Source organism: Serinus canaria, chromosome 5, assembly GCF_022539315.1.
Source record: "Serinus canaria isolate serCan28SL12 chromosome 5, serCan2020, whole genome shotgun sequence".
Classification (NCBI taxonomy): domain Eukaryota; kingdom Metazoa; phylum Chordata; class Aves; order Passeriformes; family Fringillidae; genus Serinus; species Serinus canaria.
In genome coordinates, this window is record NC_066319.1 from 11,320,094 (window position 1) to 11,334,942 (window position 14,849).

The 14,849-nt window shown below is 42.8% G+C and overlaps 1 protein-coding gene across 9 annotated transcripts in view; it reads left to right on the top strand.

The window, feature by feature from the left end:
* The window catches only part of DENND2B (DENN domain containing 2B), a 153,181-nt gene that overhangs the window by 133,085 nt on the left and 5,247 nt on the right, over window positions 1–14,849 (top strand). The window lies entirely within an intron of this gene.

Below are 14,849 nucleotides of genomic sequence, written 5' to 3' on the forward strand. Positions count from 1 at the left end.
AGAGTTCTGCTTACAGACAGAGTGCTGCTCACCCTTTTGGCACACAGAAATAGGGCACCAGGAGCAACAGGAACCAGAAATTATAAAGATCCCTTTTGATAAACACATATCCCTACACTGTGCTCTCCTGCAGAAACTGTTCTCCAGTGAACTGTTGTTTCTGTGTCAGAGGGGGTCTTGGGGCCACAACACAGGAGAAAAGAGAGAATTCAGATAGATCTGAGAGGCATGGGAGGTTTTGTGCTTGCTTGTGTAAGAAGGGACAGAACCTTTCTTAAAAGAAGGGCTTATGTTCATATGCTTTACTATATCGAAATGTACCCTTTATTGTATGTCTATACTTGGTTTCATTTGATAAGAGGATGACAAAATCTAATGTGGTAGATAAGGTTCTGCATGCAGACTTGTGGATCTGAGCTGTCCTTCTGACCCTCTGACCTGCTGAGTGCACATGGTGGAAACGTAGCACCTCTTTCTTATCCTTTGTCTGGGATCCCAAACACTCTGGGATGGAGACCACTTCCTGCTCTGTGTGTGCAGCAGCTCTGCTTTGTGCAGTGTGGTCCCTCTCAGCACAGGGATCTAGGAGGTACTGTAAACCAGAAGCTAATAATGAGTCCTTTGACAAGAGCCCGGAGAAAGTGACAGTGGATTTAAATTCAATACTTACTGAGATTTTCATGGTTTAAATAGGGATGAAGCCTAAAATGAAACACTCTGGCTTTGTGCTAGTAACTGTCTTCTTGGAACCTTTGCCTTGTCTGACATGAGTTTTGTTTATGGGCATCCTGGCTGAAACTGGAGTTTACCAGTAATGTGGGAAAAAAAGAGAAGATAAATATCTCACAGGTCCACTCTGTGCCCAAAGAATAAGAGCAGGAAATTAAAATGATTTTACAAGGGTTTGATTTCTGTATGTACCCAAAAACTAGCTTAGAAATAAATGATGTTGGGGTTTAGGATTCAAACAATAAGATGCAGTGGGATTTTGTGGCTGCCTGTTTCCAGCAATAAATGATTTCACACATTATACCAGTCTGGGAAAGTCATGCCTAGTGAAGTGAGATTCATTCAGTAAGTTATTATTTATGATTGTTATAGTGCCCAGAATGTGCCAAAATTGAAAGTCCTTGATCTTTGTAGGAAGAGATTGTTTGTTAACACAGAGAATGATGCTCCCGAGTAGTGAGGAAACAACAGCAAAGTTCTGAATGACAGCACTGTGAGGTTGTCCTGGTTAGATATGTACAGTTAAGTTTGCGTATTTTTCCCCCAGTAAGTTGATTATGTATTTTTTCTGCTTGAAATTGGGTGAATAAATCCCTGCAGCTATTTGCTCACCTTCAAAATTGAATGTGAATCTGCCAGCGACCTTTCAGAATTTTGCTTTCTGTGAACAGTGGAGTAGACAACAAGGAAACAAAATAGTGATAAAGAAACATGGAATAATACTAATACTAATACTATCACAGCTGTTAAAAGGAAAACTTAAGGCTCCAATTCCTTAAAAATCTGCTGAAAGCACAGCTGATGTGATATGCCTCATGCCAACTCTAATCTCTGTCCCACTGGGAACCCCTGTTTATTGCTGTTTATGTTGCCAACATTCTGCCTGTTCACCCCAGCTCTGGAATTGTCCTGTGCCTGCCAGCTGCAAAGGGGGGCTGCTCTAGTGCCATCCTCTGGGGTTTGAGAGGCAGCAGATGCAAAACCAGTGGGGCCTGGGGCTCAGGAACATTGACCTTGCTGCAGGCACAAAGGTAGCAACAGAAAATAAATAGAAAGCAAACATTGGAAGAAAAACATTTCTCTGCTTGTTTTAGTTTTATGCTGGGGAAACAAATTTGTGGACATGTTTGCTGAGGAGGTGATGTATCCATGTGTGGGAGAACAGTCTCTTTGCCTTTCCCCCTGAATGTTTGGAGAGGGGAAGGGAAGGCCCTGAACATAGCAATGACCTTTTGTTATAACCCCCTTTTTTATGCATAAAACCCACACTTGCTGTAATCCACTATATTGGGAAGGACTCTGAGCATATTTTGCTTGCATTTCACATATGGGTCCAGTCCAATGCCAGCCACAGTCAGTGGGAGTATTTGGACGAGTTTTTTTGTTTGGTTTTTTTTTTTTTTTTGCTATGGATCTGAAAAATCCTCCAATATTCTTCCTTTGAAAACTTTTGGGGCTGTGAAATGCTTCTATAGAGCCCTTGAAGACAAAGACAAAACAGCTTCTTATTGTTGTGAATTTTGGTTTTATATGAGATATTTCAGCTACTTCTCAGTGGAGCAGGAGCATGGACCTCAGGGAGAAAACCCTAACCCTGCTCCTCCCCACAGTATTTGAACTGCAGGAAGAATCTCTCTTCAAGCACAACTGTAGAAAATCCAGGCAGATCCCAGACCTGACCAAAGGTTACAGGCTGGAGACAGAAACACTGACTAATACAGGACAGAGCAGAAATATGTAAATAGTGGGGAAGTCATCCCACAGGCATGTCTCTGTTAACTCTGGAGCAAAGGAGGAGCAGAGTGTTCTTGTATTCAAGGGCAAAGGCTTTCAGAACACAGCAGTGTTTCCCTATTCTCATGCACAGACACAGCTCGGGGCTGGCTCTGCTGTGCCCTGGATGTTCAGGGAGTGGTGATGCCTCTCCTCATGTTTGAATCTGTTGTTTTGGGGCCAGGCTAGAAACTGGCAGCAAGACCTGAGAGGTAGCCTGGTCCCCATTTCTTGGTGCCTACCTAAAAAGCATCCTTTAACCTGGCAGCCGAAATCATAGCATGATCTTGTAGCTGAAGTTAAAATATGCAAATTTAAATAAGTGATAAGTGGCAATGTTTTAGTAGTAAATTATTGCTCCTCAGTCCAGTAGCAAGGTCAAGTGGAAAAGCAAGAATAGCTAATTTCTGGGACAGATTAATAAAGTGCAAGCTCATTCTCTATTTCCTTGTTGTTCCTTTTTTATTAACAAAAGCAGGATTTAATTCTTACAAACGAATCATGGCCATGACAGGTCTGAACAGCTTCACCAACTGCCTGGGAAAGCTCCTTTCCCGTAGCTGTCATATTGTAACACTTGTAAAGTCTGCCAACCTGCAGCTTAAAAGGTAAAAACGTGTGTATTAGCACAGAGAAAAGTGTGCTTGGTCAACAGACGTGAACTTTGGCCAGCAATAAACACTTCCTTTACTTTCTCCATCACAAAAACCTCCAGAAAAATAAAGGTGAGAGAAATTTGACAACAAATACATGCCAGAAAAGCTTGTGAGGGAGAATTTACTGCTGTCAGTCTGCCTGGTCTGTATCAATTCTGAGGACAGGCTGCAGTGTCTTGGTAGTCTTTTAATTATCAACTGTGCATTAAAGATGATTGGAGATGAAGACTACTGCACCTGTGGAATGTGAAATAGCTCACAGATCTTCTCTCTAAACCCAGGAGAAGTATGGATGGCTGACATTTCTTCTGGTGTATTTTCATCCAAAGAACTTGAAGTGCTATCTTAATACTGTCAGGATTATTGTGCTTGTCTGATCTGATATGCTGAAGCTAAGCTAGAGAATTTCTTTCACTAATTTCTGCAGTGGAAGGAATGAGCCCTTGTATAATTATCCAATGTAGACAGAATTTATTCTACAGCAAAAACATCCATTTCTCATGTATGTAACCAGAGAGTTTCTGTTTCCTCCACTGAGACCAGACCAGCCTCTGTTCAGGGGGCTAGCAGAGCTGTCTCCCAAGATTCTTGAGAGAAATTTTGCACTTTTCTCCCTCTTCTCGAGAGGTAATTACATTTTGTACCACTTGGATAACTTTCTCCAGCACTTAGATTATGTGATGGCTGATGCCAACAAAGCAGCTGTACATGGATAGTAGGAAAATGTTTGTCAGGCAAAAGGGACAGACCAAGAAACAAAATGAACATTCAAAGTCTCTGGCTTGTTTAATATTCCACAGTCCCAGAGAAAACAACCTAATAGTGACATTTTTAATGTGCAGTAAACTCCATGGGCATTTTTAATATGCCATGTCCCAAGAAGGGTACAGCTTGTATAAGTTTCCTTTTCTTCCTTCCCTCCTCCCCTGCTTTCCAGTGGAATTTATTTATGTCACTCCAGGCTTTGGCTAATGCTCTACAGTGGAAAAACAAAATTTTTCCACTTCCAATTTGTGCAAAAAAATTCTCCCTTCCCCATGAAAGGAAATGGGATACAAAGATGACCCTGCTGCTTGGTAATTTCCCTCTGGATTGCTTATTGGCACAATATGGCAGTAAACTGCAACATCTTCCCAACCTGACTTTTTGCTCCTTGAAAGAGGATATAGATTCCCTCTTTTCAACTTTTAAATGAGATAGATTAGGGGGAGATTGTTCCTTTCCTTGTTGGTTACTGCCTAGAAAAAACTTCATCCTGCTTTACAGCTGTGCTGCTGTTAACAGTGGAGTGATGGCCTGGGAATCTGAAACCCCCAGTGTGAGCAAGGACTGGTGGGAGCAAAGGTCCCAGTGTGCAAAGAACAAGGAGTTAACTCTCCTCTGGAGCACCTGCTCTGAGACACTTTTGTTCTAGATTCATGCTAACAAATTGTCCTGCAGGAAAGGGATTGGATAACTCTGTGGATACAAAGGATAACTTCACACTTGGAAATGTTTGGTTTGTTTTTTCTTGCAACACCTGACAAAGCTTGGGCAGGTTGCTGATGTGTCAAAGCAATGACTTTTTTCCCCAGATCCCTTTTTCTTGAAAAGGCAAGTCCTCATTCTGTAGGGCACTTTGCATGTCTCTTTCTCCAGGGGCTTTCATGTGCCTTGCTTACACACAAGTATTACAGCAGCAAAAAATAATGCCTTTGTTAATACCACATTCCATTTTAATCAACTATTCTCTGCTTTTTTTTAAATTAAATACTTCAAAGCTACTCTCTGAGAGAGGGAGAGCGCTCCTAACAGTGTTCTCTGCTCTGCAGCTCTCAGCTCCATGGGATGTAGCCTTGGTCTTTGCATGAGCCAGGGTTGTGCTCTGCAGGTTATCTGTGGGACCCCAGGTGTTCCCAGAAGGGGGGGCTGGTTCTGAAAATGCAGCTCTTACTGAACTAAAATCTGGAAAATTATGTAATAGTTGGAGATTTTGGCAAAATTTGGATGAAATCCAAAAAGAAAGCCTCTTGTATAGTCAGAATGAACCTGCACTTACTCCTTCTTTTATATGTACTTATGAGTTGTTTCATTATCAAACACTGAAACTGTGAATAACTTTATGCGACTGAAAAATCCACTGGCTTTAAAAAAAAGCACCTCTGAGGGCGCATCATCTTCCATGGTGTCCATCTCTGTGAAGCTGTGGGAACACGTTCAGTGTCAGTGATGGATCCATGCTGGGAGGGTAAAACAGCCCAAACCAGGAGAGGATGTTGCACACTAAAGCTGAAGGGGATGTGGCCAGACAAGAGTTTATCAATGTTGCCCACTCTGTTTTCTGTCAAATACAAGAAGGAGGGACTAGAAAAGGAACCCAGATGATGACACAAAATGTTGGCAAGTCTGCTCCATGAACTGTGCTCATTGACACTGCAGTGAGGCAAACCATGGCTCCGTGAATCAAAGTCAGGGAAAACAATTCCAGAAACAGGGTTATAACCTTTAGTTCATCGTAAAAAAAATCTCCTTCTTGGAATCATCAATAGCACAAAGGCATTGCTGCCTGTGCTCTCCAAATTCACCTTCAGTAGTCACTGGACCTGTCCCAAAATTAAGTGCGTCACTGGTGCCCCACTGATAAGGAGCTGCAGCACTGCTTTTGCCAGACAGGTGAGGACATACTGGGATTCCTTCCTGAGAGGTTTACAAGCTTGGCTGTTCTCCTGCTGCCCTGTAGGAAGCACCACATAAAACATGAAGTGTGACTTGTTACTTGTAAGAGGAGGTTTGGGTTTAGCTCCTTTGCATGGGCCAAAGCTGCCATTTGAGTGGTGTGAAGGTTAAACAGCTTCACTCTTGGAGCTGTAAGCATAGTTAAAGGATTTTGGAAAGGACAATAACTGATAATTGGCCTGATGTGATGTGGAAAATATGCACTTCCTCCTCAGTCTCAGTGCCCCCCTCTCCCTGCCCGTGTTATCACTTGTTTGCGTTCCATGAGATATCACAGAGGTCACTTGCAGCAAATATGTCAGCATTCAAATTAGGGATGTCACTGTGGTTGGACTCTGCCCTTCACCCCTGGCACAAGCAAAGTTTGGTTCTCACTTCTGCATCTCACTTCTGCTTGCCAGGTGAGGGGAGCATGGATGGACCTGGAGGCTAAGGGCACAGCAGTCACCCACCCTAGGAAGTGTTCCCTTGTTGAGCAAGGTTCTTGCTTTGTCCAGCTCCTGTGCAGAGTGAGGGATTTTCACCTGCTTCTGGACTGAGCTGTTAACCTCACTGCTGATAGTACATGAGAATATTTGTTAGGTCTGGGTGAGAGATGTTCCAGCCCATGACAGACAGAGGACATCTGCTCTTTGTGCTTTAGGGAGCTCCTTGCCCTGAGCCATAGGCTGACTGCAGCAATAATTCTTGCAGTGTGTATGATGATTAAGCTGTGAAATGTTCAGAACTAGCTGCTGAATTTGAGATGGGCCAAATGGACCTGCCTCACCATGATCCTCACATGGATTGTATGTGTTCCCATCCATCATCACATTTACACTGGAGAATTCCTAATTTTATCCAAACACTAGGAGCAGAGCCTTCCATTGGTGGGTCTACTGTGCCATCAAGAGAAAAAGCAACCTAAAATATGCACAGATTTGTCTGTGTTTCCTGAAAAGAAAGATATTGGGTACTGCTCAGAGATACAATACTAACTGCATACTGTAGGCCAACTAGTAAAGACCCCAGGTGGTGACTCTTAGTTCACCTCTTATTAAGTGTTTGTTGTATAAAATAAATCACAATGCAAAATATTACTCTGGCTTTTACAGACTAAACTCATGCAATTTTCCATGTAATATGAACCCACTATTTTGATTTTAAACATCTTATTGATTAGTGTAGAGAAATCAGATGTATTAACAGGAAATTTAGCAACTTCAGAACTCTCTTTTAGGTCACACATGCAACCACTCCATCCTAAAGTTCCTGCAGACACCCAGATTTTCACAGATTCACCTGAAGGTCAGATGAGGAGAAGTGCTTGGCAGCAGCAGGAGAGTCCTCCTCCCTGTGTACCCCTGCACAGAGTTGGACCCTTTACAGAAGGATTCTGCCACAGGGAATTGTCAATCCAGGACGTTAAAATCTAATTGTTTGGCTTTAAAAATAAATTATATTCTTAAAATTAAAACATGTATTAATAATACATTAACATGAAACGACAATATTTATTAGCTTCAAAAATTATAGTTTCTAGTTCCAAACCACCTTAGAAAGGCTTGAAGGAACCTCTGTAGTTTGCCCAGCCCCTGAAGGGCTTCTAGAAAAGTAAAAAATTATTCAAATTTCCAAAGCTTCAACATGTCTTGCTGATGAGAGGCAGCCTTTGCAGCAGCCTCTCCCACAGCAGTGAGGGTACTTGTGGTTCAGAAGGTGTTATTATGTCTTGAGGGCTGGTCTGATTAAAACAGAAGTGGGAAAATAAAGGTCTTTGAGGCTTTATTTCAGCAAACTATTTCAGCACAGTGAAAGTAAATTAAAGCTGAAGCTTCTGCTGAAATACTCTGTTGAATCAAAGCCTAAAACAGTAATTTGCCTGTCCCCTCACACTTTAATTGGTGAGGTGAGGCATGACCTGATTGTAACTCCTGCTGCTCTGTAATCATTGGAAATAATTATTTTATTAGTGCCCAGACAATTTACTGTATTAGAATTAATTTGGGTCAAACAAAAATATGTTAAGCCCAAATTCTGGTGTTTGTTTTGGTCATAATCTTTTTCCTCTCAGGGACAGGTAAATGTATTTATTGTGGAGGAAACTTTTCAGTTTGAGAATTATTCCTGATAAAACTGTGGGCTTGTGTCTCTCTGCTTAGCAGCAGTGGCTGAAGTACAGAGCACTGGTTGTATTTGATTTCCATCTGTGCCACCAGTGGGCTTTGAGATTCTGTCACCTTCAGCTGTCCTGGTGTGTGACCTCCCCTCCTGCAGCCCCTCTCAGAATCTCTGGTACTGACAGAGGAGGGGCAATTGGCATCAAACAGCCTCACCTCCTTCCATCTGCCTATAGCAACAGGGAGGAACCAGTTTCACCTTGGGACCTCATCATTTGGCTGCATGTGTGTGGTAGCTTTAGTCATGTTCATATTAAATGGTTTTCCCTGTTCAGCCCAGCCAGTCTTGTCCCTTAATTTTACATCCCAGCCCCTTTGCCCTCAGTTTCCTTTTCACCTGCTTGTCAGGCTCATTTTGTCTCCCTCCCCTCCCAGTTCTACCTCTCAGATCTTAATTTTACCTCCTTGCATTTCGTTCAGCCTTTTCCCCTCCTTCCTTTCCTTTTCTGCTCTTAACTCCCCTCAGGTTCCCAGTGGGAAGAAGATGATCTCTTTCTCCCAGAGGAGCCTTCATTTCTCAGTGTAGCCCAAGGCTACAGAAGGAGGTCTTGCTTAGTGCTAGCAATTTCTTCTGAAGAAATTAGCAGCTAAATAAGGCTCTTTTTAATATGCACAAAAAATATTTTTAAGATGGCTTCTAACATAGCCAAATCAGAGTGAATTTAGACATCACTAGGTAGGAGTCCTCGGCACACAGGGCACTACCTCCTTCACAAAAAAGTGCAGCAAAGATGTTTAATACAAAAAAAAAATGTATCATTTCATTTGGTTTTGGAAACAAACTGATCTGATGTCAAGCAAGGGAAAATTGGATCAGTTATCTCCTGAGATTTCTTACTACCTAAATTATTTTGATTCTATAGATCTTTGTTTAAATTGGAAACCAAAATGGTTATCCAGAGGCAGACACATAAGCTCAAAACCATCACTGAAAACAAGTCAAATATTGAATCCATATAATGTGAAAATAGTGCCTTACAAATGCAAGCAATCCTACAAATAGGGAGGTATCCCACAGCCACCAGGAACTGCAGGCCTTAAAGGTTAGTTCTTGTTCAAAAAGCTGCAAAAATATAAAATTTCTTTGATTTGAGTCAAAAGACAGGAATTGAAGATTTATTTTTCCCGATTAAATATCCTAGCAATGGTAACAGAGAAACAGCAATGAATTGTATAGGAAGAATTTGTATTTGTCATGTCTGATAGTTTTATAATACTGACTGGAAAACTGGAGATGTCCTTTATAGCACCATTACAGCAAATGAACTCTTGGATTCTTATTTTATTCCTCTCTGCCCTTTTAGGTGAGTAGTTGGTGGGTTAACAAAAAATGTATTCTCACAGCACAGAACCCCAGAATGAAGGACAAACCATTGATGTGGGGGCTCAGGGGGCCTCAGGAGCAGAGCACCTGGGGATCAGGGGGAGTCCTGGAGCTGAGCACCCACACTCTGGAGCAGGGAGAAAGCAGTAACATGTCCCCATTGTCTGGAAGCTTTTCCAGGGCCAGGGATCCTCAAGGGCTCACTTCAAAAACTGACGTGCAGGAATGCTGCAGGAGCTCACTGCAGACAGCTGGAGTTTGGAGACTGTCACTTCTGACACTGAGAAGTTTTCATTTATGTCTTGTCCCTGATGCTATTACTTAGTCTTATCAACCTGATTAATAATGTTGCTCTTATTTATTCTTATGCACCCAGAGAAACCTTTATTTTGTCAGAGCCTTAGAGTGCGCTGTATCTGGCACAGCACAGTACTGCTCAGAATTACTGCCAGCACAGCAACAGCAGTGCTGCCTGCACTCCATCTCCACCCATAGTCTATCAGGCTGCCATGGTTTTTACTTCCACTTGCCCTTTACTTGATGCTTTTCAAGTTTTCTACTTTGTCCTTTCCACCTCTGCAGCCTGTATGTGCAGGAGGGGAGATGGGCTTGAGCCCTTGGCCTGTAGCCTCTCCCCAGAGTCCTTTAGAGTGCTCTGCAAACCTCTCAGACTATTTTATCTTGCAGAGTTGTCACAGACCTCTGTCTCTGTCAGAGACTGGAGTTAATCCAGGATCAGGAGAGGCATAGAAGGATCTAGAAGGGAAGTATCAGGGATCTGGTTTTGCTACTCAGTTCATCAGTGGCTCAAGCATAGTAGCTGTCCCAGAAAAGCAGGGCCATGGCCTCTGAGGAGGAGACATACTGGTGTCTAATACCCATGTGAGTCAAGGGATTACACCTGGGAAGGACAGAGCCTCCAGACTCCAGCCTCCAGTCGGAGGAAGCTCTCCTGAGCAGAGGAGGGATGTGTGTCAGGGAGGTAACTCAGTCTCAAAGTGCTTGTGGGCTGCAGCATGAATGTGTCAACAGGGCAGATGAAAGACTTCAGCAAATGTGGGCAGAGCAACATCATTTAAGCAGCAGGGAGAAATGAGGAACATAAAAGGTTGTGGAAAAGTAAACAGTGGAAATACTTTTGTGAATTTACGTTTTTGGCTGTTTCTCAATGTGAGGAAGCAGGAAGCCCAGATTTGGTGAGTTGGTCCCAGTCCAGGGCACGGTCCAGAGCACTGGCACAGCACAGAGCTGGCACCAGCCTGGGGTGACAGAGCTGCTGGGTGGCTTGGCCCTGCATGTGAGGGGTGCCTCCCTCCTCTCCTGGCTGAGGAAGCTTGTCTGTCCCTCAGGGGAGGTAGAGGAAGCAAAGGGATAGTCGTGCTTTCTCCTTCAATGCAAATGTCAGACTGACTGTGGAGGTGCATGCAATAGTGAGGTGGGATCAGGGAACCAAATCAGCAAGTGGTTGTCTATGCTAGAGGCTTAATCCTGGATTTGGGAGATGCTCAGTTTGAGAAGCTCCCTTGGGCCTGTGAGAAGTTCTAGGTGTGGAGGGAGAAGCAGGAAGGAATATGACTGTTGGCTATTGTTAGAAAGAAAAGAGAGTTATCAAGGATATTTGTGGAGTATTTCCATTGGGAGTAGAAGGTGTAACTGAATGTGACTTTAGCAGTTTCAGAGAGTTGGTGACTTGCATTGTGCATCAAGCCACAGTCCTTGAAACACGCACAGCCAGCACTGACATCCCAGCCAGGACAGTGTCCATCCCCTGCCCAACAGCTTGTCCTTCTCAGAGCGTGCTAATTGTGCTGTGATAAGATATGAATACAGCCTAAGTTTGGAGTTATTTGTTGGCTGGCCAACCCAGAAATTGTTACCAGACATTCTCCCTATCTAAAGGACAGAAAAAGTTCTTGTTAAGTCACAGTGATTTGCTTTTTGATGTAGACCTAAACGGTGTTCATAAGCAGTCTGCAGAATTCAGCTGAGTCACAGCTGTGTCTGAAATTCTGGTGCCTCAGCTCTTAGTCCGAGCTTGCATGTCCCCAGCCAGCAACACAACAAGGAAAAGATTCTGTGTGCTATCCTGAGAAAATGATTTGGGAAACAAAATAGCCCAGAGGAACATAAATCAACTCTGAGTGGGAAAGAAGCAATGTCATATTTTGCCTGTAACATGATAAAGGATCTCTTAAAGAGAAATTTGCCTTTAAGAAATGTCTCAATATACTTGTATAATCTTGTATTACTACCTTCACAGGGAGAAGATCAAACACTGAAGGTTTTTTTAATCTAGTGAATAAAAAGGCATAAAGAGAACCAAAACGTTGGCAAATTCCAAATAATTCTTTTACAAGAATAAAAAAACCCTGTGGAAATAAAGAAGTGTTTTCCTGTACAACAACAGCTAGAACATTATGCAGCATTCCTATAAAAATGCACAGACCAAATGGAAAAGCCCACTCTCCAAACCAGCTCTCTGGAGCTGCCCTAGAGTATTAGAAGTGAAAATATTTTGAAAATCTAACTTTGACTATTCTGTTGCTTTACTTTGTGTGCTTCACACACCTTAAAGAAAATAAACCATCTGACCTTACTGCTTAATTCTCATAAACAAGAACAGTTGGATAATGTGTGGGTTGCACATTTTGAAAGGAAAAACTGGAGCATACTTGATTTCCCAGGGTAGGCATTTCTTTTTTTACTTTACTAAACATGCTTCTCATCAATAATATCCCTCTAAAAGGCTCTGAACTGTATTTTGGAGATTTAGGCTGGGGGTTCCTTTACACCCATCACCTCTGAATTTTACCTTACAAACTGTGAAATTTCACTGAAGTGAAAGGTGTGTATCCATTCTAAATATGAATCTTTCCAGCTAGAGCAGAGACACAGGCACTTTGTACAAGCAGTGACAAGTTTGGTGACAGCTGCAGGAGTCCTGCAGAGGGGTGTCCAGGAGGGATGGCAGCAGGAGGTTCTGGGGGCTGGAAGCTTGGAGGGGATGTTTCATGGGGATGAGATGTTCCCAAGGAAAGATTTTCTGAGGCTGAGTTTGAAGAGCTGTGTGCAGAATGCTGAAGTGCAGAGGCCGAGGTGCTGCCAGGGCGGTGCTGTGACTGTCGTGGGGTGCTGGCAGAGGACACCCTCACCAGAGCTGGGTGCTGCCACAGGACACCCCCAGCACAGCTGCTCCCTGGGCTCTGCCTGCCCTGCCCCAGCCGGCTCCCGGGAAAGCTCGGGGGAAGACTCCAGTGTCCTGGGCTGGAGGCTGAAGCCTGCCCAGCGTGGGAATAGCACGCAGAAGAGGCTGCAGGGGCTGATTTACGTCACAGCACTGCGTGTAACCCACCATGTTACAAAAGGGCATTTTACAGAAAGGAAATAAATACTCACTGAAGAGCAGAAGAATGTTTATCTTCCTGCTTTTAGCTTAACATGGCTCTTTTTTAGTTGCTCAGCTAAAATGACTGAATTTGTTGTAGGTGAAAATGCCAGGGAGTCATTGAAGTGATCTTGAGGAAGTGCTGGGGGTCTGTGCCATGTTCCACAGCTCTTCCAAAACACCAGCATGCTTGCTGTGGTAGATGCTTGAAACCAAAATACAAGGCAATGGCAGCATCATTGCTTGTTGTATATAAAAATATAAATTAGAGAAATGCATAATTTTACAAGAATCTTGTGTCAGGCAACATTTGTTATAAACCCATGTGGGATTGTCAGATTTTAAAGGAAGTGTCAATTACAACCAAACCAGCAGACTATTTGCAATAAACCACAAAGATTTGCTCTTCCCCAACAACTTCTCTCTTTGTCCCCTATTCTCATTTTTCTCATGCAGCAAACTTTGAAGGTAAATCACTGATGGGAACAAACAGGTGAAACCTTTTCTCTGGCCTTGGAACAATTCTCAACTGAAGTAAAAATGCTGATGAATGTTATTCTCGTGGAGGTCTGATGCCACCTAAAGTCTCCACTAAGTCTTGCAGTAGAAGAAATGAGCATCTCTCCCCAGCATTTTAAAGCAGTAACAGCTCTGCAGTTATTATTTATAGTTCTTTGTGGCTACATTAAGCACAGCAGAAGTTTGCAATGCAAGAAAATTAGTTCAGTCATGTTGGATCCAAATTTTTCTCATCTCAGCCTGTGAGAGGCAGATGATGTAGCTGTGATATGGAGAGCCTGTCGTTATTCCCCTGATGTTAAAACTCACTAGTGAATGATGTTCCTTAATTTTTAACATTTGGAAACCATGCGACTGCAAAATGGAATCGAATTCAGTAGATGGAAGGGCAACATATGCATGATATTTTCCATTATAATATCAAGCCTGCAGGCGAGACTGGGGGTTGCACGATCGGGACGGACGGAGACGAGAGATCTCTGAAGCCAAGTCGTGGAACTTGCGGTTTATTGCAAAGGGCGTGGGTACAGGGCCCTGCTGGGAGCTGCCAGCTGCAGCTCCGAGCAGGCCCGAGAGAAGAGAGAGGATGAGAGGGTAACAACGTAAAAGGCAAGAGCTAAGAGCATAGAAAAGTAAGAGCAAGAGCAACAGCAAGAGAACAAGAGAGCGAAGTTCCCGTTACAATACAATAAATCATCTTCTGTGTTGAATATTCTGATTCTCGCTAACCAATCTAGTAGAGCATACAAATCCTATAGCATTTACATACAGCCTATAAGAATCACTACATTACCATATTGTGCTACATTTTAAACCCTAAATCTACTCTTCGGACCCCTTCTGCCAAGCTGGCAGGGTCTGCTCTGACCCTTGGACCTGCCTGCTTGCAGAGGGTATTGTTTCATCAAGAGGGGATTACTTTCAGCCGGCCACACCATTGTTTTCCCGTTGTTCAGTAACTAAGGGATGTCAAAGCTTGCTTTAGTTGCTATATTCTCAAAATCTTTTGCCAGGCAATCATATTTGTAAGGCTTTCCTGTTTCATCTTCCCCAACACAAGCCCTAAAGTTTAAGAGCTACCAACCTGTATTTTAGAGTACTCTGCTGAACAGGATCAATACCTTTATCACTGAAGTTGGTTAGAAAGTCCTTCAAAATTTATTATAACAAAAAAGATGCTATTGTCAAAAAACCTTGCAATCTTTGAAAAACGTATTGCTTTTACCAGCTTTCCTTTGGAACAAGTCTTGATTGTTGGGGGCTTTTTATATCTGATTTGGTAGAGTTTTTCTTGAGGATTGTTAACCCAATTTTATTTTACTTTTCATTTTCCTTTGTTCCTGTAGTTAAGAACATTGCTATTATGCTTTATTACTACTGATATGATCGTAACAGCCAAGATCTGAAGTTGCTTTTGGGTTTTAAGAATTGTTCAAAGTGGCTGCTTTTGAGTGCTTTTGGGAACATTGAATCTTGACCTCCAGATCAAACCCTCTGTTATGAAACAAGTGGATTCTAGTTTGAAACAGACAGGTTCTAGTTTTGTACCTTTGGTTTGGGGTCTGCTGTGAACTGCTCCACTGCACAGC